The following is a 24,186-nucleotide window of genomic DNA, read 5'->3' as shown; positions in this document are numbered from 1 at the left end:
CTTTTAACTTCTGAAATCAATCAGAAGCATACATATCCCAGTCTAGTAAGTATAGTCAAGCTGTTTAGGTCCTTTTTTTTTTGTCAGGGCCTTTGTCTGCTGCTCAGGCTAGAGTAGAGGTGCAATCATGGCTGATTGCAGCCTCAACCTCTAGGTTCAAGTGACCCTCCCATCTCAGTCTCCTGAGTAGCTGGAACAAGTGCATGTCACCACACTCGGCTAATTTTATTTGTGGAGATGACATCTTGCTGTTTCCAGGCCTGTCTCTTCCTAGGTTCAAACAATCCTCCCAAAGTGCTGGGATTACAAGCATGAACCATTGTACCTGGTCCCAAGCAGCAGATATACTCGAGGGTTAACTCACACAACTAAAAGTCCCTGATCTTAGCCAATATTGCCTGAGTTTTTAGGAGGCTATTAGAGACTAATAGCTTAAGGGTATTAACATTTTAGCTTTCTGTCCCACATCTATCGACCCTGTTGGTACCCAAACCCTCAGTATTTCTCTCTCAGGCTCTGGACCATACTATCTTTGCCCAGTATTTCTTAGGCCTATTTTCCCAACATCTGTGCTGGTTTAAGACTCAAAACCACTTGTTCTATTTTCAAGAATTCTTTATAGCTTGACTTTTCCTAGACATCTTGTGCCAGTATTGACAAAATGGTTCTTTATTTCAGGGCTTTTTGGCAGAAACTAGCACAGCTCAGTGAATATAAAGTAAATGTGGAATACTAATTTTGATATCAACTAAGAAAATGTGACATATTAAAAGATCTGTTGGAAGGCAAGGGAGGTAGAACGAGGTACAGAAAAAGAGGTCAGAGGGCTCCAAAGCAAATGGTCTATTTCACAATTTTGTCCTGTTTGCCAGCTTTGACAAAAGGGTAATGGAAATCTTCCCTGAAAACTATGGGATCTCAATAGTCTTTTTACCACTTACTGAAGTGCCTGGCCCTGTTCTAGGCATTTTTGAACTAATGAAAAACAGATTTTAAAATTTTAAGCAAAAGTTCTAGGAGAGGGAGAAAGAATGACAGACAATGATTAATAGAGTTTTAAGTATAGCAGGTAAGGGCATCAGAGCAAGGGTGCAAATGCAAACACTGCTTTAACTGCCATCTTAAACACACTACCTTCAGTGTGAAGGTGCATTTTCATTTTGAGATAGGAGTCTTACTGTTGCTGCCCAGGCTGGAGTGCAATGGTGTTACTTTGGCTAACTGCAACCTCTGCCTCCTGAGTAGCTGGGATTACAGGCATATGTCACTACATCCGGCTAATTTTGTATTTTAGTAGAGACAGGGCTTCTCCATGTTTTGGTCAGACTGATCTCCCTCAGCTGATCTGCCTGCCTCAGCCTCCCAAAGGTGTTGTGATAACAGGTGTGAGCCACCACACCCGATAGTGAAGATGCATTTTCTATCTCCAAATGTTACATGCCAAGGCTTCTCTCTATTTGGTAATATCAGATACTCGGCATTATATGTAACCCATCCTGCCAAATGATCTCTTTCTTCGTAGATTTTAGCAAGCCACAATGTCTTTATCAGATTATCAGTGACTTTCCCTCATCACCACACTTAGTTAATAAACTGCTATCATTATCGTATTGGGCTCCTATTTTCTGTATCTCATCCCCTAATTTCTCAACTTAAGCATCCAGGCTTTCAAATCTATAATTACATCAAAACAAAATATTCAATGATTTGCTTAGCAGCACTTCTTTTAATGCCGCACATACTTCCCACCAGTAATTCCTGCCCCTCTACTCTTACACTGATCCAAAAACCCTTACATTGTACCTTGCATAAAGCCAAAACATTCATTCAGAATAATTTAATTATAAGGCTGGTTAGTAGATTTTCCATCTAATGTCCCCCATGTCATTTCAGACCTATTTAAAAATAATACAAAAACAACATAATCCAAAATTACATGTTTTATTTTCATGTTTGTAAAATGAAGAGCTTTTTTCTGGATGGTTTTCTTATCAGCTTTTCATACCACAGTCAAGTAAACCTCGTGGTACTAGCCCTAGAAAAGGAAAAACATGAGATTCTTACAAGACTGTCAACATTACAACAGCTTATGTAAAAGCATTTTGAAAAAAGTATTGTCCTTATAATGGTCCATCTCAGAAGCCAGATCCGTAGTTTTTTTCAACAGAAGTTCAGGTTCGGGATAAGATCATCACAGATAAGACCAAGGTCACAATATTCACTAATTGCTAAGCAAAAAAATAGAAAAACTCCACTTACAGAAATCGTCGCAACTTTGGCACTTCCAAGACAATCTGGCCTCTATCAATGGGCAGACAGCGACCCTCACTGCTGGCAGAAAAAACAAAAAAAAAAACCCAAGATTTTGAGCTGTTGTGAACAGAGCTGATACAAAATCATGGCAACAAAATTTACTCCACCTCTGAACATTGGTCTTAAATCTCAGAAGCCGAATCCGTACATATTTTTCTTCAGGTCATCAGCTTAGGGATAGGTTTCATCATGGATTAGACCAATCATGCCTTACACATGTACACATAATACATTAAACTGCACTTCTATGACACTGACCATAAACCAAGGTAAATCTAAAAGGCAACTATTACAGTACAAATACTACAGAACTTTTAAGCCACATAACTTACTTCAAAATGAAGCTGCTAGTCAGTGACATCTGACATTCATATCTTCATTAGCTACTTGTCAGCAGCCAGAACGCTGTTCAATGACAAAAATATTAATTTAGTCTAAGTGTAGATTAAACGCTACGATCATAAAGTACTAAAACAACTCATACCTGTTAAAAGTGTTAGGTTTTAACCAAGTGATTTTCCATTAAATATTCTCCCAGATGTGTTGTAATTTTTTCACGTACCTAACAAAAATAAAATTTCAAAGGATGCAACAGTTGCTATTCCTGTATTATCAACAGGTTTACTCCTTTAGTTTGTAAATTAAGCTTAACAGCTCTTACCTTTGCATCTTCACCGAGAGGCTCCGCTGTGTCACTGAAAGATAGCGCCATTGTTTCTCCGGGGAATCGATGTATGAGCATTCTCGCAGAAATGTCACACTCCAAGGCGTTTTTCCACATGAAACCCTTACCTTTCGTTAATCCAAATTGCACACAATGCCGCCTTCAAACAGCTCAATCTCAGCACAGGGTCGAGACTATCCATTTTAAAATAACGCCGACGGAAGGTCTTCGCCATTTTAAAGGCCCCTGGCTCTTAAAACTAACCCTCTGCCCCAATCCCGTAACTGTGGTTTTTCCCACGCCGTTCAGGCTCGTGCTGGAGGCCTGAAAGCGCGCGGCGCCCGCTGCTGATCATCTGCCTCTTCACGCCAAAATTCAGAGCCTGTGGCCGCCAGGACTCAACCTCAGTAAGGTGGCAGTCCGGCCGCGTGTTTTCCCACGTACAAGCTTTCAACCCTCAGCTCTCTAAGCTCATCTCTAAGATGGCTTCACAGTACTAAAGGTCCTATTTCTGCCTGCGCCACCATCTTTTGCTCCCGTACTCGTCCGCAACACAGACTCACCCACCAAACAGCCAGAGGGAGCACAAGGCCGACGTAAAAGACCGAAACGCTTAGCCAGCAGCTCCCTATATAGCCTTCCAGAGTCAGGACAAGGCCGCCCCGCCCTCTCGCACCTATTGGACATGGAAATAGACGGGGGCGTGGCCGCGAATTAGCGGGAGCACGCGCGGCGGCTCCTTTCTTCCGAGCGAGGTTCTGCGCTGTGGCGCGCGCGCCGCAGTCCGGCCGCGCGCCCGTCCTTTTCCCAGCGCGCGCCCGCAGGCACGTTGCAAAGCGTCGCCTCTGAGTCTGGCTGCCACCCGGTCCTACGTGGCGCGGGAGTGGCGCCAGAATTCAAACAGCCGTAGTTAGAAACGACGCTACCACCTGCCCTGAGCCAAGTCCGCGCAGGACAGATTGGGCCCGAGAGTGGACACAAGTTTTGCAGAGCAGGGCGGCCTCAGCTTAGAACCGACTCGAGAAGCCGGGCTGGCTAGCTGGAGCTTGGCTGGAGTGGGCCCCCAGCGGAGGCCGCGGGACGAGCGCGCGAGCCCTGGCTGCTGCACTCCCGGGAGAGGGCAGTTGGCTGGCAGAAACGCTCGGGTGAAAAAGCGGCAAGCGCTGCGTGAGAGCCGCCCCGGCACGCGGCCCCGCCTGGCCTCAGGGCGGGCATGAAGGCATCGTGGGGGCCCTTTCCTTCTCACGCTTCCTCCTGTCAGGCATCCGGTTACACTCTAAACCTGACCATACAAGTCTCGCTCAAACAGCGAACGTGAGATTCAGTGCTCCATTTTGCGGAAGAGAAAACTGAGGCTTAAAGCAGAGACGTAATTTGGGTAAGGTCACACAGCTGAAATGCTTTGCTAATTTTAACTTTTTTTGTACTAAATTAGTTATACTGAAAGGAGAGAAAGATAAATTTGAGAAGTATCCCTGAATACTTTATCCAGAAGACAAACTTACAAAATTCAAAAGCAGTGCTTTCATTATAAGCATGTTTGTGTGTACATTCTCACACACACACACACACACGACATTTGAACATTCCCGTATTTGAAAATTCAGGTCGTCCTTTTGTATTTCAGAGCACGACTTATTAACGTTGTTTATTTGTGCATTTGGTTCTGCTAGAGTGTGGGAGGAATACATCTGATTTTGTGCTCTGCTGTTTATTTTTTCTTAGAACAGAGGCTAGCATTAAGTAGGTTGTCAGTAATGGTTAAATGAATGAGTGAATTAATGAATACATTAGGTGGCTTTTTAGAAAATTAGAATGAAGATCAAACTTCACATTAGAAGGTAGTAGTGAAAAGACCGTGTCTCTAACAGGAACCTAAATGATGAAGTATTGCCTGGGCCGGGCATTATGTCAATTTTTATATTACTTTGTAATGTTTATTATAAATTTGAGTTATTGTTCACAGTAAATAGTAAAACAAACAAAACTAATACAGTACGAAAAGATATAACAAGCAAAGTAGGCCCGGATATAGTGGTTCATGCCTGTAATTCAGCACTTGGGGAGGCCGAGGTGGGAACATTGCTTGAGCCCAAGACCCTGTCTCTATATTAAAAAAAAATTTAAAAAAACAAAAAAAGGCGTAGTGAAAGTATTTTTCCATATGCCTGGAAATCTCCCTAGTTGTACTCTTCAGCAATACTATTATTAACAGTTTTTGAGACTTTTTTTGCAAATGCAAATATATGTACTTCGTTTTTCACATACAAGTGGAATCTATATACTCTTCTGCAACTTGTTTTTCCTTCTTTTAACTGTCATAAATATCTTTCCATATCAGTACATATAGATATCTTTTTTTCCCCCCATACAAGGTCTCACTTTGTCACCCAGGCTGGAGTACAGTGGCTCTATCTTGGCTCACTGCAACCTCTTGGGATCAAGTGATCCTCCTGCCTCAGCCCATCAACTATGTGGTACAATAGGCAGGCACCACCATGCCTGGCTAATTTTTTGTATTTTTCATAGATGTAGGATTTCTGCCATGTTGAAGACCATAAACATCACCTGGTCAAAAGCCATACGAAACAGTGATCCCCAGCACTGTGGGAAGTCAAAACGGGTGGATTGTTTGAGCTCAGGAGTTTGAGACCAGCTTAGGCAACATGGCAAAACTCTGTCTCTATAAAAAATGCAAAAAAAAAAAAAACAAAAACAAAAACCAAAAAATTAGCTGAATGTGGTGGCTGAGGTGAGAGCATGGCTTGAGCCTAGGAGGCAGAGGTTACAGTGAGCTGAGATTGTGCCACTGCGTTCCAGCCTTGGTGACAAGAGCCAGACCCTGTCTCAAAAAGAAAAAATGAAGTTCTAATCTATTTTATTTAACCCAAATATAATCAAAGTTTTTTATTTTGACATATGAACACTGTAAAATTATTGAAATATTTTTCCATTTGTTTTTTGTATGCGGTAAATGAAATCAGGTGTGTATTTTTTTTCTTACATCACATCTCAGTTCTGTACATTTATCATTGTTTTTTAACTTTTAGGTTTGTGGATACATGTGCAGGTTTGATATATATAGGTAAACTCATATCACAGGGATTTTTTGTACAGATTATTTCGTCACCCAGGAATTAAGCCTAGAACCCAGTAGTTATTTTTTCTGCTCTCCTTTTCCTCCAACCCTCTATTTTCAAGGAGACCTCAGTGTCTGTAGTTCCCTTCTTTGTGTTCATGAGTTCCCATCATTTAGTACACACTTATAAGTGAGAACATGCAGAATTTGGTTTTCTGTTCCTGCATTAGTTTGCTAAGGATAATGGCTCCAGCTCCATCCATGTTCCTGCAAAACACATTATCTCATTCTTTTTATGTCTGCTTAGTATTCCATGGTATATATGTACCACATTTTCTTTATCCAATCTGTCATTGATGGGCATTTAGGTTGATTCTATATCTTTGCTATTGTGAATAGTGCTGCAGTGAACATTTATGTGCACATGTGGTCTGTACTTTTCAAGTGCTCTGTTGCCTTCTGTGGCTGGTCACTGCATTGGACAGCACAAGTGTAGGGTGATTCATATAGAAGTTTGAGAACCACTGTTTTAGGGTAAAAATAAAAGAGGTACTACATATATGATATGTATTCCAGTCTTTTTTTTTTTCTTTTTTTTTGAGACAGTCTCACTCTGTTGCCAGGCTGGAGTATAGTGGCACAATCTTGGCTTACTGCAGTCTCTGCCTCCCGGGTTCAAGCAATACTCCTGCTTCAGCCTACCAAGTAGCTGGGACTACAGGCATATGCCACCACACACGCCCAGCTAATTTTTGTATTTTTAGTAGACATGGGGTTTCACCATGTTGGCCAGGATGGTTTCTGTCTCTTGACCTTGTGATCCACCCGTCTTGACTCCCAAAGTGCTGAGATTACAAAGGCATGAGCCGCTGTGTCCGGCCTATTCCAGTCTTTTTTTTTTTTTTAAATCCTTCCATGTTATTATTTTTTATTCAGACAGGGTCTTGCTCTGTCACCCAGGCTGGAGTATAATAGTGTGATCACAGCTCACTGCAACCTGGAACTCCTCAGCTCAAGTGATCCTTCTGCCTCAGCCTCCCAAGTAGCTGGGACTACAGTTGTGTGCCACCACATCCTGCCAATTTTTTTTTTTTTTTGGTTGACACAGGGTCTTGCTATGTTGACCAGGCTGGTCTTAAACTCCTGGCCTCAAGTAATCCTTCCACCTGGACCTCCCAAAGTGTTGAGGTTACAGACATGGGCCACTGTGCCGGGCCTTGTATTACTTTTGACTCAAAAACTAATAATTCTAACAAAGGCAATGTAAAAATTAAATTAGTCCAGAGCCTGATAATTGACAACAATGCCCTCCTGTGAACATGTACAATGACTGTGAAGTCAGTACACAACTCTTTTAAGATGTTTATCTCTTCAAGAAACAAAGATGAACTGAGGGATAAAGCCATCAGTTTTAGGTGTGAGAGCTCTCACACCTAAAGTCAAACAGATTACTACCAAATATTTGAAGTGACTTAGTAAAGATCAATACTGAAATTAAAAGTGTCTTTTGCCGGGCGCGGTGGCTCAAGCCTGTAATCCCAGCACTTTGGGAGGCCGAGGCAGGTGGATCACGAGGTCAAGAGATCGAGACCATCCAGGTCAACATGGTGAAACCCTGTCTCTACTAAAAATACAAAAACATTAGCTGGGCATGGTGGCGTGTGCCTGTAATCCCAGCAACTCAGGAGGCTGAGGCAGGAGAATTGTCTGAACCCAGGAGGCGGAGGTTGCGGTGAGCCGAGATCGCGCCATTGAACTCCAGCCTGGGTAACATGAGCGAAACTCCGTCTCAAAAAAAAAAAAAAAAAAAAAAAGTGTCTTTTATATTTGAAGAATTTATTATATTGAAAATAAATTCTCATATTCTGTAACAAAATTCCTGATAAGATAATCACTTTAGTCATTTTTTAAAAAGAAATGTTCACTGAGCCCCTGGTATATGCAGTGTACTTCAGAGAACTCTAATGTGAATAACAAATGTCAAACTTGAAGGAATTTATAGTTTAGTAAAAAGTGTCCACTCAACATTTTACAGATTTTAGATATGAGATATTGTGAGGGACACCATTATAATTTTGACCATGGAAATGGAAGGTAGGGAAGACAACAATATTTGGTGAGAACTTGTTATATGCTGTTAGGTTCTTATATGCATTAGATCATGTACTCTTCAAGACAGTTCTGGTGTGTATTTTTAACTTTATGTTAGAAATGAGCAAAATGAGGCATGGAGATCTCAGTTAACTAATGTTCCCAAGTCTTTCTGACCTTAAATTCATAATCATGTCACCAGGGCATTATGTAGCTGTGCCAAAGAAAGAAATGAAGGATGTGATGATGAGCTGTGGGAGAAGAGAGAAAGTGGAGTGTAGCCCAGGCAGCCTAGAGAATGGTAGCTAGTTACTGGTTTGGGAGCAAAGAAAAGAAGATCATTCCATTTTGGTTGTGTTAAATTTTGGGTGGAACATTTGGTTGGTTATAGTTGTCCTGTCGTCCATCGGAAACGTGGACCTGAAGCCAGAGAAAAATCAGCACTAGAGGACCATTTGGCAAACACTAATGTAGAAGGGAGATTGAAGCCATATGAACAAATGAGTGTGGAGAGAAAAGAAAAAAAAAAAAAGCCAATAGTGGTGGCCTAGAATTAGAATTAGTACTATAGTGTGTACAGATAGCTTATAGTAGACAACCTTAAAAATAGTCGACATAAGGATCTGGTTGCAAAATTAATGTATAAGAAAAAAGTACACAAAGATTTTGGTGAAATCATGGGAGAAACATGTATAAGAAGTTAAGGCCGGGTGCGGTGGCTCACATCAGTAATCCTAGCACTTTGGGAGGCTGAGGCGGGCAAATCACGAGGTCGGGAGTTTGAGACCACCCTGGCCAACATAGTGACACGCTGTCTCTACTAAAAATACAAAAAATTAGCTGGGTGTGGTGGCGGGCACCACAGCTACTCTGGAGGCTGAGGCAGGAGAATCACTTGAACCCAGGAGGCAGAGGTTGCAGTGAGCTGAGATTGTGCCACTGCACTACAGCCTGGGTGACAGTGCAAGACTGTTCTCAAACAAACAAAACAAAACAAAAAACAAAAGTTAAGTATTAGAGGCATAATTACCTTATTCCAAAGCAGAAAAATAGTCTTAAAAAAAGAAATAATTCTATGACAGATGAGGTGGATCTAAGGAAACAAAACAAACGGAAAGGAATTCTACCTCTTGGTCTAATATTCTTTTTAAATTTTTCCCAATGTCTGTTCTGGCCAGTAAAGTCTAGGTTCCATGGCAGGATAGCAAATGAAAAATCTTATGAATACTCCAAGAAATAGTAAGCTTAAAGAGTTAAATTAGGAAAAATATCTTGTGTATGTGGAAACATTAAGGAGGCAGTTTGATTCTTGAGTCTGAAGTTCAGAGGAGAGGTCAGGGCTTGAGTATCATTGGCATGAATAAGGAATTTAAAGCATGACATGAGTGAGATCATCAGGGAAAAACTATAAATAGAGAAGAGGAAAAAGCCCAGGATGGGACCCTGGAACACTGCAGAATTCTAGTAGGAAAGAAAGAGCCAGCAAAGGAGACCCCTTGGGAAACTGAGAATGTGATACCTCAGAAATGAAGAAAAAATTTAGGAAGAGATAGGTGAATTGGGTTCAATGTTTCTGAAAGATCAAGTAAGAACAGAAATGACCATTGGATTTGGCAACATGAAGATTACTGGTGATCTTGTAAACAAGTTTCAGTGGAATCATGCTGATGAAAGTCTACTTGAAGAGATGTAGTTGAGAAGGCACAAATGGGTCAGTAGGTAGAGGGATGTAAAGACAAGGGACATCTTTGTAAATAGGAAATACTAGAGTATATTTATATATCCATGGGAATTATTTAATAGAGGGAGAAGATTTATGATGCAGGGCAAAGAGGCAAAAGTTATAGGAGCCAAACCCTTGAGAAGATAAGAGGAGATCCTTTCCAGGATACAAATGGAGATCTTTGATTGGAATAGGGACACTTCATCTATTTCATCTGTTAAAAGAGAAAGCAGGTATTGGGAAAGGCCATCATGTGCAGCCTGTCCACCCTGCATAGCTGCATAAGAGTGTACCTTGTGACATGGGCCTGGAACATTTTTTTTTTTCATGGAGATAAGGAGCCCTTACATCCTGAGCTAGATACCTCACCTTATTTGGTAGTATCTTTCCCTGTTCCAGGCTTGATGTGTACTTCTTTGTTCTGCTTAAAGTATGTGCAGCATATAGCACCTGGGCAATTCCAGTACTATTATATATTCTTAGTTGGGAAGGAAGGGGTTCCTTTGCCCACAGCCCAATGGGATGTATGCAGACCATTATGCTGTGTCAGCTGCATGGCAAGACCCACTGCCGGTGACCATACACAAATCCAAGCGAATCTTCCTCTGTCTCTTCTCTATGTGAAAAAAGTGCTGTTCTATCCAGTACCTCTGTGAAATGTGTCTTTCCTGGTGACCCTGTCAACTGCAAACCATGTAGTGGGATGACATCCTCAGACTGCTGCTCCTCATGTAGGCAACAGGTGTTAACTTGCTCGACAGTTTGGCACAGCAAGCAGGGTCTGCCAGTCCAGCCATCACAGGATGGTGCTAGCTCCCTGAGGGGATGATGGGATGACTGAGCTGTTGACCTCCCTCTGGTTGTATAGAGGGGTACATGGGATGTCGACAGTCTCCCTGTTAACAAGAATAAACTGGTGCAATGGATGAGGGTGGAAATGCAAGAGGTGGGCCCTAGGAAAAATATAGTAATACTATACCTTAGCTCTGGCCAGCTAATTTTACACTCCCAAACCATCTGCCAACTCTCACTGTGTCCCAGGGGCTACAGACAATGGCTGAGGGGAATCAAAGGTCCCCATACAGGAAACTCCTCCTGGTCTGCTCATTTACAAGACCCAAGTAAGACCTGTTTTCAGTATCACAAAACCATTGATGGTGTGGCTGAAAATGAAACTGTTAAAATGAGTATCTTCCTTGATAATGAAATACAAATACTGAAAAAAAAGACATGGGCGGAGGCCAGGGGAGTCATATGTGGCTTTGCTAGTTACCCGTTTGATGACGAGGTGTTGTGGACCTTAGTGTGTCAGACTGAGTGATTCAGTCTAGGTAAGCTAACCATTGACCCCCTGCTGCAACATGATTTTGCTTACATTGCAACCAATAGGACAGAGATAGAAATGAGTCCTAGCTGCTCTTGATTTAGGTTGAAAAGAGCTTGATAACGGTCTTCCCAACTATGGGGGATTTCCTAAGACTAAGACCCACTTTAGAACTGTTCATAAAGCTGTAACCACTCTTCAGGAAAGTCATACGTAACAGTGTGACTCTGCTCCCAGGATATGGATGATACAGTGGAAGCCTTCATGAGACAGAGGTCTCTCCAAAGAGAAGACCCCGTTATCCCTACTGTTGTTTTCTGAAATCATCATGGGGAAGCAATGGAAAAACTCCACTGAGTGTCCTGCTTTTGGATAAATACAAAATGGTTTCAATGGTTTCCAACAACTTGAGCTGAATGTAGTTCTTAACAATAGGAAGCAATGTCCATAGGGCCAAAAGAGGAATCCAAGGGATGACAAAGGGAAAAAAGAATAGGGTTGGCCCACAGAATAATATGGCGTTCATTGTTAAAACGAGATAGACAAGGCTGGGTGCAGTGGCTCATGCCTGTAATCCCAGCACTTTGGGAGGCCGAGATGGGCGGATCACCTGAGGTCAGGAGTTTGAGACCAGCCTGACCAACATGGAGAAACCTCGTCTCTACTAAAAATACAAAATTAGCTGGATGTGGTGTTACATGCCTATAATCCCAGTAACTAAAGGCGGGAGAATTGCTTAAACCTGGGAGGCAGAGGTTGCAGTAAGCCGATATTGCACCCTTGCACTCCAGCCTGGGCAACAAGAGTGAAACTCTGTCTCAAAAACAAAACAAAACAAAACAAAAAACAGGACAGACAAAAGGGAGATTGATGGGATCCCTATAGAAGATCTAGGCCAATGCTGTCAGGCTGAGAGAAGTGTCACTAAATTAGAGGTTAGGATCCTAATCTTAGCCATGAAAACAAAAAAGTGTGCTCATAAGATTGAAAAGATTTAAGGCCGGGCGCGGTGGCTCACGCCTGTAATCCCAGCACTTTGGGAGGCCGAGGCAGGTGGATCACGAGGTCAAGAGATCGAGACCATCGGATCACGAGGTCAAGAGATCGAGACCATCCTGGTCAACATGGTGAAACCCCGTCTCTACTAAAAATACAAAAATTCAGCTGGGCATGGTGGCATGTGCCTGTAATCCCAGCTACTCAGGAGGCTGAGGCAGGAGAATTGCCTGAACCCAGGAGGCAGAGGTTGCGGTGAGCCGAGATCGCGCTATTGCACTCCAGCCTGGGTAACAAGAGCGAAACTCCGTCTCAAAAAAAAAAAAAAAAAAAAAAAAGAAAAGATTTAGATAAATAAATAAAAAAGATTTAGAATCCAGCATGGCATCTCTCCAAGTCCCCAAATATGGGGACTGTGACTTCTCTATGGGCTGAACAGGACAATCAGGAAGATAATGTTTGCAGTGAATACAATGAGTCAGACAGGGAGTATTTATGGGTCTCCTCACCCATACCACGACCTTAATTTTTTTTTTTTGAGATGGAGTCTTCCTGTGTCACTCAGGTACAGTGGTGTGATCTTGGCTCATGGCAACCTCTGCCTCACAGATTCAAGAGATTCTCCTGCCTCAGCCTCCCAAGTTCCTGGGACTACAGGTGCCCGGAACCAGGCCTGGCTGATTTTTTATTTTTAGTAGAGATGGGGTTTCATCATGTTGGCCAGACTGATCTTGAACTCCTGACCTCAGGTAATCCGCCCACCTCAGCCTCCCAAAGTGCTGGGATTACAGAGTGAGCCACTGTGCCTGACCCTGACCTTAATTTCTTCAACATAAAATAGAATTAAGGGGGATAAAACTAAGATCTCTAGGTCCCCACTGGGACCAGCAGCCCTATGCTGCTGCCAAGATTGAAAAAAAAAAAAAAAAAAAAAAAAAGGAAAAAGCAAATTCAAACTTTTTTTTCTTTTGAGATGGAGTCTCGATCTGTCGCCCAGGCTGGAGTGCAGTGGTGTGATCTCTGCTTACTGCAACCTCTGCCTCCCAGTTCAAGCAATTCTCCTGTCTCAGCGTTCTGAGTAGCTGGGACTACAGGTGCCTGCCACCATGCCGTAGCTAATTTTTGTATTTTTAGTAGAAACAGGGCTTCACCATATTGATCAGGCTGGTCTTGAACTCTTGACCTCAGGAGGTCCACCTGCCTCAGCCTCCCAAAGTTCTGGGTTTACAGGCATGAGCCACTGTGCACGGCTGCAAATCCAAAGTTTGTGGGGCTCTTGAATACTGGTGTCCAAATGGCAATAATCCCGGGACTCCGAATTAATAAGGGTAAACTGATAGCAGAGAGATTAAAATCATACATGCTTTTGGGTAGGGCCCTTTGGGCCATTTTGGGCACTGAATGTATTGTAGATATTGACATTTTGGCTACTTGCAACAGCATCACTGCCACCTCAGGGATATGTTCCCTCACAACAAAGGATGTAAGCTTTAATAGTGAGATATGTCCACTTCCACCTTCCACCAAAGTTATCCAAGCCCCAGCAGGTTATTCTACAAAAGCAGTACTACATAACAAGTGAATAAAGGGACATGATCCTGTTGACATAGAACTTGCTGCAGGCAGAAGTGTTACGTATCACTTTGTTTCAGTTTAACAGCCCTGTCTGGACTGTACAAAAGGCCTCAGGGATCCTGGAGGCTGACAGTAGGCTACCAAAGATTATATGCTTAGGTGTCACCCTTGGCTCCTGTGTTACGTGACATCATTACCATCACTCAGGCAATGGTGGCCCACACAGAGACCAACATTGATCTGTCCAAGGCCATCTTCTGGATTCCTTTGTAGGATAAATATCGAGACCGGTTTGTGTTCACATAAATAAGCTACAATACACTTTCACTGTAGTACCACAGGGATAACATCAATTTTCCTGCAAAATACCACCAACAGGTAGGGTTAGATCTGTAACAAGCCTAGTTACCCTCAGATATATTTGTTATTCACTGCAATAATGACATCTTCATTGATGGCATGACAGAAACAAACAAGTTGACCAGGCCCTACCTAAGTTCATAGACACCATGGCATGTAAACTGAGCTCTCAAGTCCAGGGCTCAACAGTTGCAGTTCCTAGGAGCTGCCTGGCCAGCAATCAGAGAAGTATTCTTTATAAAGTAATAAATAAATAAATAAATAAAAATTACTGTCCTTGGACAGCTAATGGCCTGTTTGGATATTAGAGATAGCATGTACCATGTCTGGGTATTCTTTTGGTCCATTTAATCAAGATTACTCAAAAAATGGCCACCTTTAAATGGGGCCCCCAATAACAACAGGCTCTAAAGGTCATACAACATGCAGTGATATGGGTCCTGCCATTGGGGCCAAGGAAGCCTACCAGAACTACAGATCTCAGTTACTCCTACCTATATGGATTGAATCTGTGATAATAAGGTGTTGTTACTTGGATGTGTTGATCCCTTGGGTTCAACCTGAGGCAGACAGTTTCACTCCCTTTAAATGGCAGCTCTTGGCCTGCTTTTGGGACCTGATGAAAACAGAAAACCTGACTGCTGAAGTGCTATATGTGACCTTAAAACCTAAGCTGCCCATCCTTATGTGGGTACTCACTAATTCTGTTAATAAAACAAGTTCAGCAAAGCTCTGTCATTAAATAAAAATGATGTATCTAAGAGGGAGGCTGATTGGGGGCCTGAGGGGTTAATTGACTCCACAAACAAGTGTCTATTTTGCTGGAGGGAACTAATGACCCAATGGGGATACTTCCTTCCCAATCTTTACTAAATGGGTCTCACAGTTCAGAGATGTTCCTGCAGATGGTATGGCTTGGTTCACAGATAGATCCTTGAAACTGAAGTCCGACGGGACACTGCGGCTATCTGCCCCAAGGATGACCATCTTTTGAGACCAGATAAGAACACTCTGTCAATGGGCAGAACTCCGTACAATAATCATGTCTATACAGGCCATTCCAACAGCAAATCCCTCCTACATATTTGCAGACTCATGGGCCTTACAAATGGGCTAATCATGTAGTCTAGTGCCTAATGGATTAATAATTAGACCATGAAAGGTTTCCCTATGTGAAACAAAAATTGTGGTAATACCTTGCATAGAAAGGAGAGATGGACCTTGCTTGTTCACTATTACTCCCAAGCAAAATGTGGGATAATAAAGCGATAAAGTGGTCGGTTCAATACCTATGAAACATGGCACTTCAATGCATATTAGAAAATACTAAGGCCAGTCACAGTTGCTCACAACTGTGGTCCTAACTGTTAGGGAGGCTGATGGGGGAGGATCACTTGAACCTGGGAGGTGGAGGCTGCAGTGAGCCATGATCATGCCACCGCACTCTAGCATTGGTGGCAGAATGAGACCCTGTTTCAAACAGAGAAGAAAAACACTGAGTTTGCGGGTGGGTGGAGAACTAGGCAGATGCCTGATTAGACTGTGCCTCTGAAATCCTAATATCAGTATACCCAACCATTCTTTTTATTTTTTCCCACTGGAACACACTCCCCAGGGATGGTTTGTGATCTATGTTGCAGTGGCACCAGCAGTAGGGTCTCTGATTCAGACCTGAAGGGAATGCCACCTTCAAGTGCCTCCCTCTTGTGTACTCGGTGGGGATGACAGAAGGAGTGATAGAATATTGAGACACTAGGATTCCCCTGGTTGTGTCTGGAACTCCCAATTCCTCCATATAGGTGGGCAATATTTTAGGATATGTCAAATTTGTTCAGGATGTGACCTCCTTCCCTGAGTTGGATGATTAGGGCTGAAAGGTTAGGGTTAAGCAATGGGACAATGGATTCTCATGAAAATTGTAGCCTTAGGACACAGACAAAGAGCCTGGGTAGCTACATTTGAGTAAGCATCATCCCAGGTCATGGAAAAACAGCGTCTTTGGCCTCAGGAGTATATTCAGAGGGGATGGGTTGGTTGGGAATATTAATCTTTCCTCTTCTCATTCCTGCTTTGCCTGGCATGACAACACTGATGAGAATCAGCACACTTGTGGTGAGAAGTGGCAAGCTCAAATGTATGCAGGATTTGCCACCCCACAATAAAATCTCTTTCATCCCACACTCCCATTATAGTGGCTTGGCCAGTGCACAATGACTCGAACTTTTCGAAGCCATCCAAGACCAACAAAACTCACTGAACTCACTAGCCAAGGTGTTGATGGACAACTGAATAGTGCTTGATTATTTGCTGGCAGAATAGGGTGGTTTTGTGTTATTGCCAATACCTCTTGCTGTGTATATGCCAATAATTCAGGGAGGGTAAAAACTGAGTTGGAGAAGATCTGCATTCAGGGAGACAGTTAACATCTACACACTCACGCTTCCTTGGACTCATATTAATCTCTTTATTTGGCTGGATCCAGGCACTTGGGGTTCCTGGTTAAGTTCCTGGTTAAGCCCAAGTGCCTGTTTCTCCAGTAACCCAGATGGAATGCTGTCTCAAAATAACAGAGAGTCTCTGAGAGAAAACTACATCCATAATGGGTTGTTCAGGGGCCCCACAAGAACCAACTTCACCTCCAAATCCTGGTTAGGTTTTGGTCCTACCAAATTTGATATGCGTTACCTGCTAATGTCAGCATCCAAGCATGGATTAGGAGTTGGACTGTTGGGAAAGACAGTTCTGCACAGGCTGTTGACCCTTGCATGACTGCATGAAGTATCTCTCAGTTCTGAAACATATTTTTATATGGAGAAAAGGGGTTCTAACGACCTATGCTGGGCATATCTCCTTATTTGGGAATATCTTTCACTATTCTGGGCATCCTGTGTACTTCTTTATCCTACGTAAAGAATGTACATCAATGAAATAAGAAGGCATGATTAGAGAAAAAAGGGTAAAAAGGAATGAACAAAGTCTCCAAGAAATGTGGGACTATGTGAAAAGACCTAATCTACATTTGATAGGTGTACCTGAATGAGACGAAGAGAATGAATCCAACTGGAAAATACTCTTCAGGATATCATCCAGGAAAACTTCCCCAACCTAGCAAAGCAGGCCAATATTCAAGTCCAGGAAATACAGAGAACACCACAAAGATATTCCTCAAGAAGAGCAACCACAAGGCACATGATTGTCAGATTCACCAGGGTTGAAATGAAGGAGAAAATGCTAAGGGCAGCCAGAGAGAAAGGTCGGGTTACCCACAAAGGGAAGCCCATCAGGCTCACAGCAGATCTCTCAGCAGAAACCCTACAAGCCAGAAGAGAGTGGGGGCCAATATTCAACATCCTTAAAGAAAAGAACTTTCAACCCAGAATTTCATATCCAGCCAAACTAAGCTTCATAAGTGAAGGAAAAATAAAATCCTTTGTGAACAAGCAAGTACTCAGAGATTTCATCACCACGAGGCCTGCTTTACAAGAGCTCCTGAAAGAGGCTCTGCACATAGAAAGGAACAACCGTACCAGCCACTCCAAAAACATGCCAAACGGCAAAGAGCATCAACACAATGAAGAATCTGCATCAAGTAATGGGCAAAACAGCCAGCTAGCACCAAATGGCAGTATCCAATTCACACATAACAATATTAACCCTAAATGTAAATGGACTAAATGCCCCAATCAAAAGACACAGACTGGCAAATTGGATAGAAAGCCAAAACCCATTGGTGTGCTGTATCCAGGAAACTCATCTCACATGCAAGGATACACAAAGGGTCAAAATAAAGGGATGGAGGAAGATTTACCAAGCAAATGGAGAGGGGGGAGGGGGAAAAAGCAGGAGTTGCAATTCTCATCTCTGATAAAATAGACTTTAAAGCAACAAAGATCAAAAGAGACAAGGACATTATATAATGGTAAAAGGATCAATGCAACAAGAAGAGCTAATGATCCATCCTAAATATATATGCACCCAATACAGGAGCACCCAGATACATAGGCAAGTTCTTAATGACTTACAAAGAGACTTAGATTCCCACACAATTATAGTGGGAGACTTTAACACCCCATTGTCAATATTAAACAGATCAATGAGACAGAAAACTAACAAGGATATCCAGGACTTGAACTCAGACCTGGACCAAGCAAACCTAATAGACATTTACAGAACTCTCCACCCCAAATCCATAGAATACACATTCTTCTCAGCACCACATCACACCTACTCTAAAATTGACCACATAATTGGGAGTAAATCACTCCTCAGCAAATGCAAAAGAACGGAAATCATAACAACAGTCTCAGACCACAGTGCAATCAAGCTAGAACTCAGAATTCAAAAACTAACTCAGAACAACACAGCTTCATGGAAACTGAACAACTTGCTCTTGAATGTTGACTGGATAAACAATGAAATGAAGGCAGAAATAAAGATGTTCTTCAAAACCAACGAGAATGAAGACACAACATACCAAAATATCTGGGACACATTTAAAGCAGTCTCTAGAGGAAAATATATAGCAATAAGTGCCCATATGAGAAGCAAGGAGAGATCGAAAATTGGCACCCTATAGTCAAAATTGAAAGAGCTGGAGGAGCAAGATCAAAAAAACTCAAAACCTAGCAGAAGACAAGAAATAGCTAAGATCAGAGCAGAAATGAAGGAGGTAGAGTCACAAAAAACCCTTCAAAACATCAATAAATCCAGGAGCTGGTTTTTTGAAAAGATCAACAAAATAGACCACTAGCCAGATTAATAGAAAAGAGATAATAACCAAATTGATGCAATAAAAAACAATAAAGGGGATATCACCACAGATTCCACAGAAATTCAAACCATCGTCAGAGATTATTACAAACAACTCTATGGACATAAACTAGTAAACCTGGAAGAAATGGATAAATTCCTGGACATTTGTCTCCTTCCAAGCCTAAGCCAGGAAGAAGCCGAAACCCTGAAAAGACCCATAACAAGGTCTGAAGTTGAGGCAGCAATTAAAAGCCTACCACCCAAAAAAAGCCCAGGTTCAGATGGGTTCAGAGCCGAATTCTACCAGACATACAAAGAGGAGTTGGTACCATTCCTTCTGAAACTATTCCAAATAATCCAAAAAGAGGGAATCCTTCGCAAATCATTTTATGAGACCAACATCATCCTGATACCAAAACCCGGCAGAGACTCAACAAGAAAAGAAAACTTCAGGCCAATATCCATGATGAACATAGATGCAAAAATCTTCAATAAAATACTGGCAAGCCGATTGCAACAGCACATCAAAAAGCTTATCCACCATGATCAAGTAGGCTTCATCCCGGGGATGCAAGGTTGGTTCAACATACGCAAGTCTATAAACAGAATTCACCACATAAACAGAACCAAAGACAAAAACCACATGATTATCTCAATTAATGAAGAGAAGGCCTTTGACAAAATTCAACAGCCCTTTATGATAAAAACCCTCAATAAGCTAGGTATTGACGGAACATATCTCAAAATAATAAAAGCTATTTATGACAAAACAACAGCCAATATCATACTGAATGGGCAAAAACTGGAAGCATTCCCTTTGAAATCTTGCACTAGACAAGGTTGCCCTCTCACCACTCCTATTCAAGATAGTACTGTAACTTCTAGCCAGAGCAATCAGGCAAGAAAAAGAAATAAAGAGTATTCAAATAGGAAAGGAGGAAGTCAAATTGCCTCTATTTGCAGACGACATGATTGTATATCTAGAAGACCCCATTGTCTCAGCCCCAAATCTGAAACTGATAAGCAACTTCAGCAAAGTCTCAGGATACAAAATCAATGTGCAAAAGTCAGAAGCATTCCTATACACCAATAACAGAGTTAAAGAGAGCCAAATCGAGAACGAACTGCCATTCACAATTGCCACAAGAGAATAAAATACCTAGGAATACAACTAACAAGGAACGTAAAGTACCTCTTCAAGGAGAACTACAAGCCACTGCTCAACGAAATAAGAGAGGACACAAACAGATGGAGAAACATTCCATGTTCATGGTTAGGAAGAATGAATATCGTGAAAATGGCCTTACTGCCCAAAGTAATTTACAGATTCAATGCTATCCCCATCAAGCTACCAATGACCTTCTTCACAGAATTGGAAAAAAAAAAGACGTTAAACTTCATATGGAACCAAAAGAGAGCCCGCATAGCCAAGTCAATTCTAAGCAAAAAGAACAAAACGGTAGGCATCACACTACCAGACTTAACTATACTACAAGGCTACAGTAATCAAAACAGCATGGTACTGGTACCAAAACAGATATAGAGCAATGGAACAGAACAGAGGCCTCGGAGGCAACGCCACACATCTACAACCATCTGATCTCTGACAAACCTGACAAAAACAAGCAACGGGGAAATGATTCACGGTTTAATAAATGGTTTTGGGAAAACTGGCTAGCCATGTGCAGAAAGCAGAAACTGGACCCCTTCCTGACACCTTACAATAAAATTAACTCCAGATGGATTAAAGACTTAAATGTAAGACCTAACACCATAAAAACCCTAGAAGAAAATCTAGGCAAAACCATTCAGGACATAGGCGTAGGCAAGGACTTCATGACCAAAACACCAAAAGCCTTGGCAACAAAAGCCAAAATAGACAAATGGGACCTAACCAAACTCCACAGCTTCTGCACAGCAAAAGAAACAGTCATTAGAGTGAATCAGCAACCAACAGAATGGGAAAAAATTTTTGCAGTTTACCCATCTGACAAAGGGCTGATATCCAGAATTTACAAAGAACTAAAACAGATTTACAAGAAAAAAACTAACAAGCCCATTCAAAAGTGAGCAAAGGATATGAACAGATACTTTACAAAAGAAGACATACATGAGGCCAACAAACATATGAAAAAATTCTCATCATCACTGGTCATCAGAGAAATGCAAATCAAACTACATTGAGATACCATCTCATGCCAGTTAGAATGGCGATCATTAAAAAATTTCGAGATAACAGATGCTGGAGAGGATGTGGAGAAATAGGAACACTTTTACACTGTTGGTGGGAGTGTAAATTAGTTCAACCATTGTGAAAGACAGTGTGGCGATTCCTCAAGGACCTAGAAATAGAAATTCCATTTGACCCAGCAATCCCATTACTGGGTATATATCCAAAGGATTGTAAATCGTTCTACTATAAGGACACATGCACACGAATGTTCATTGCAGCACTGTTTACAATAGCAAAGACCTGGAACCAACCCAAATGCCCATCGATGATAGACTGGACAGGGAAAATGTGGCACATATACACCATGGGATATTATGCAGCCATAAAAAACGATGATTTCCTGTCCTTTGTAGGGACATGGATGAACCTGGAAACCGTCATTCTCAGTAAACTTACACAGGAGCAGAAAATCAAACACCACATGTTCTCACTCATGGGTGGGTGTTGAACAATGAGAACACGTGGAAACAGGGAGGGGAGCATCACACACTGGGGTCTGTTGGGATATAGGGGAGGGACAGTGGGGGGTGGGAAGTTGGGGAGAGATAGCATGGGGAGAAATGCCAGATATAGGTGATGGGGAGGAAGGCAGCAAATCACACTGCCACGTGTGTACCTATGCAACAATCTTGCATGTTCTTCACATGTACCCCAAAACCCAAAATGCAATAAAATAAATTAAAAAAAAAAAGAATGTACATCATGACAGCTGGCCAGCCCTACTGCTCTGTCTGTTCCCAGTGAAAAGGGAACAGGGTCCTTCACATGTAGCACAACAGGGATGTGTGAAGACTATCACCCTATGTCAGCTGTCAGGCAAGACCTGCTGCCATGGCGGACCAATGCACACTATTGAAACTGACCTTTCTCTCTTCTCTAGGTGAGTAAAGCATTGTTTCTTTCATTGCCTGTGTGAGTCATGTCTTTCTTAGTGACTTTAATACCTGCAAATTAGTAGTGGGTTGACATCCTGCTGCTGTTGCTCCTGATGGTATACAGCAGGTGTTACTTGCTTGATAGCAGGAAGAATAAGTACAGAAAATAGAGATCCTGACTTATTTGTATTTTCTTAAATGATTATGAGGCAAGGTCATCAACTGACAAAGGAAAGTTGGCAGTATAAGAGAAAAGATATGTGAAATTGTCATTATGGAAAAGAGAAAAGCAGGCAGACTAGGGAAGTAAAGTAGGATTTCCTGGCAGTGTGGAGTGCTCGTGAAATATATGGCCATAAATGTAATGTGAGTAAAGTTTACGTTTTCTTTTTCTATAGCTATTCAGACACTTGGGTACAGGTGTTGGAGTATGTGGGATTAATTAGGGTTAAAGTTTTGTCAGGTAAGATAAGGAAGAAAGGGCTGGGGGAGTTAAGGGCTTTTTCAAGGAAATGATTTTAGCGGTGAACAAAAATATAAACTGGGTAAGGGAATGCTTTATAGTGAGAAAGGGATGGTGTTCATGGACTGAAGATTGCAGATCAAAGAAGAGCTTCTGTGCAAAGACTAGAAGTGATAGGAAATGGGAAGTCTAGAGAATAAGGTTCTGGAATTTGAGATTTTGGAGGTAGTATAGTTGTTGTTAAAGAGTGAGTGGATGGTTGAGACAGAGTGGTAAGTTGATCATTGGAAGGAAGAATCACTGGAGGTTGAGGAGCTGAGAGTCGAAGTTGTTGGATGATTCATCACTGTGGATGTTGACAACATTATTCATGTTGATAGGAGTAGTGGTACAAGTTGATTATAAGACAGGTGCCAGAGTCATTAGTGAATGGAGGTTATAGCCTAGGAGTTGGCAGATGACAGCAACAAGGAGAAGAAGCTAGTGCTAAAATATCCTGGTCCATGTAAAAGATTACATGGGGCTTGGTAAAAGGCGAGTTAGGATAAGGTTTAGGGAGCCACAATGAAAAGCAAAAGAAGTACCTCTCCACCTCCAGATCTGAGTTCCGTGGGTGATTCATTTTGGGACATTTAAAGTTTGAAATGTCTGGAGATATTCAATATTAAATACCAAACATGCAGGTGGATATACAAGCCTGCAATTTGGAAGAAAGGTGAAAGGTGAATGAATTTGGAATTTATATTAGAAATGCATCATTTTTGGCCACCTAGCATCCACAGTGATTCTTCCCTTTTTCAAGTTGTCTGATTTTTTGGTGTGGATTTACCCTTCATTTATTCTCAGTTTATATTATTTGAATCTGTTTACTTTACCCTAATTCCTCAGGTAGGCCCTGATTGACTTAACCACTCAACAAATCCTATCACTTGACTACAGTAATTGGTCTGCTATGGTAGACACAACTCACTTTGAGAGGCAGACTGGACATTTTTGCCTAATTGTTGGGAAAAAGAAACTTTCTTTTGTCTATTGCACATTAAGCATGGAGGATGTGAAATCTGGGAGTGCTGCAACCTTCTTGTAACCATAAGAGAATAATCTATTTTATTCGAGAATTAAGACAGCACTCAGAGAGGAAAAGAGAATAGCTAAGTTTCAAGGTGGAGAGAACCGAGTTGTAAGCATAGCATTTGAACTTGATTGATTCCAGTGGCACTGGAGTTTAGCCATTCCTTAGTAGAAATCAGATTTCTCCAGAAATCTGTCAGTGTGGAAGAGGGATACACAGGATATGGATACTGAATGGCATGAATACTGAAAGGTATGATACATCAGAGCCATTACTGTAACAATCTCTGACAACCTGCTTCTACTAATTCTTTAGACCCCTTGGAGCTCATCCGTGGTGCAAAGGGATAAATCAGTCTCACTTTACCCCATACAAAAAAAAAAAAAAAAAAAAAAAAAAAAAAAAGCTATGCCAATTATCTTACATTTCCATTCAAGATCAACTCCTCGATATTTTCCACCGTGCTTTATGCTGCAGGAAGCTGACCTAGATGAGCAGCACCAGTGAGTTCCCTTGTGTTCTGTTTCCCCATTGGTTTCGGCCAATAGGAAGCGGCAGCAGGAGATTAGAGGGAGGAGGGAGTTGCTGTTGACATCCATGAAGGGAAGTTTCCGTCAAGATAGCCATCTCATCCCTTTCCCGCTTTTTCTTGCACTTTCAGGCCCA

The 24,186-nt window shown here is 41.9% G+C and overlaps 1 long non-coding RNA gene and 2 other non-coding genes across 4 annotated transcripts; all 3 read right to left on the bottom strand.

Moving 5' to 3' along the window:
• Positions 1-1,922: 1,922 nt before the first annotated feature.
• Positions 1,923-3,590, bottom strand: LOC116549632. Of its 2 annotated transcripts, XR_004267977.1 has the most exons (5): positions 2,975-3,589; positions 2,798-2,875; positions 2,646-2,718; positions 2,260-2,328; positions 1,923-2,035 (listed from the first exon to the last, which is right to left on the bottom strand). It is a non-coding gene; the product is annotated as an uncharacterized LOC116549632 (long non-coding RNA). The 2 variants fall into 2 exon arrangements; XR_004267976.1 differs by having other exon boundaries at positions 2,646-2,875; positions 2,975-3,590.
• On the bottom strand, positions 2,133-2,200 carry LOC116549828. Its single transcript, XR_004268105.1, has one exon. It is a non-coding gene; the product is annotated as a small nucleolar RNA SNORD50 (small nucleolar RNA).
• On the bottom strand, positions 2,440-2,509 carry LOC116549829. Its single transcript, XR_004268106.1, has one exon. It is a non-coding gene; the product is annotated as a small nucleolar RNA SNORD50 (small nucleolar RNA).
• Positions 3,591-24,186: the final 20,596 nt, after the last annotated feature.

The sequence above is a fragment of the Sapajus apella genome, unplaced genomic scaffold, assembly GCF_009761245.1.
Source record: "Sapajus apella isolate SASKATOON/1434 unplaced genomic scaffold, GSC_monkey_1.0 scaffold6, whole genome shotgun sequence".
NCBI lineage: Eukaryota > Metazoa > Chordata > Mammalia > Primates > Cebidae > Sapajus > Sapajus apella.
The sequence above is the reverse complement of the archived record's forward strand: the minus strand, read 5'-3'. Positions and strand labels throughout refer to the sequence as shown.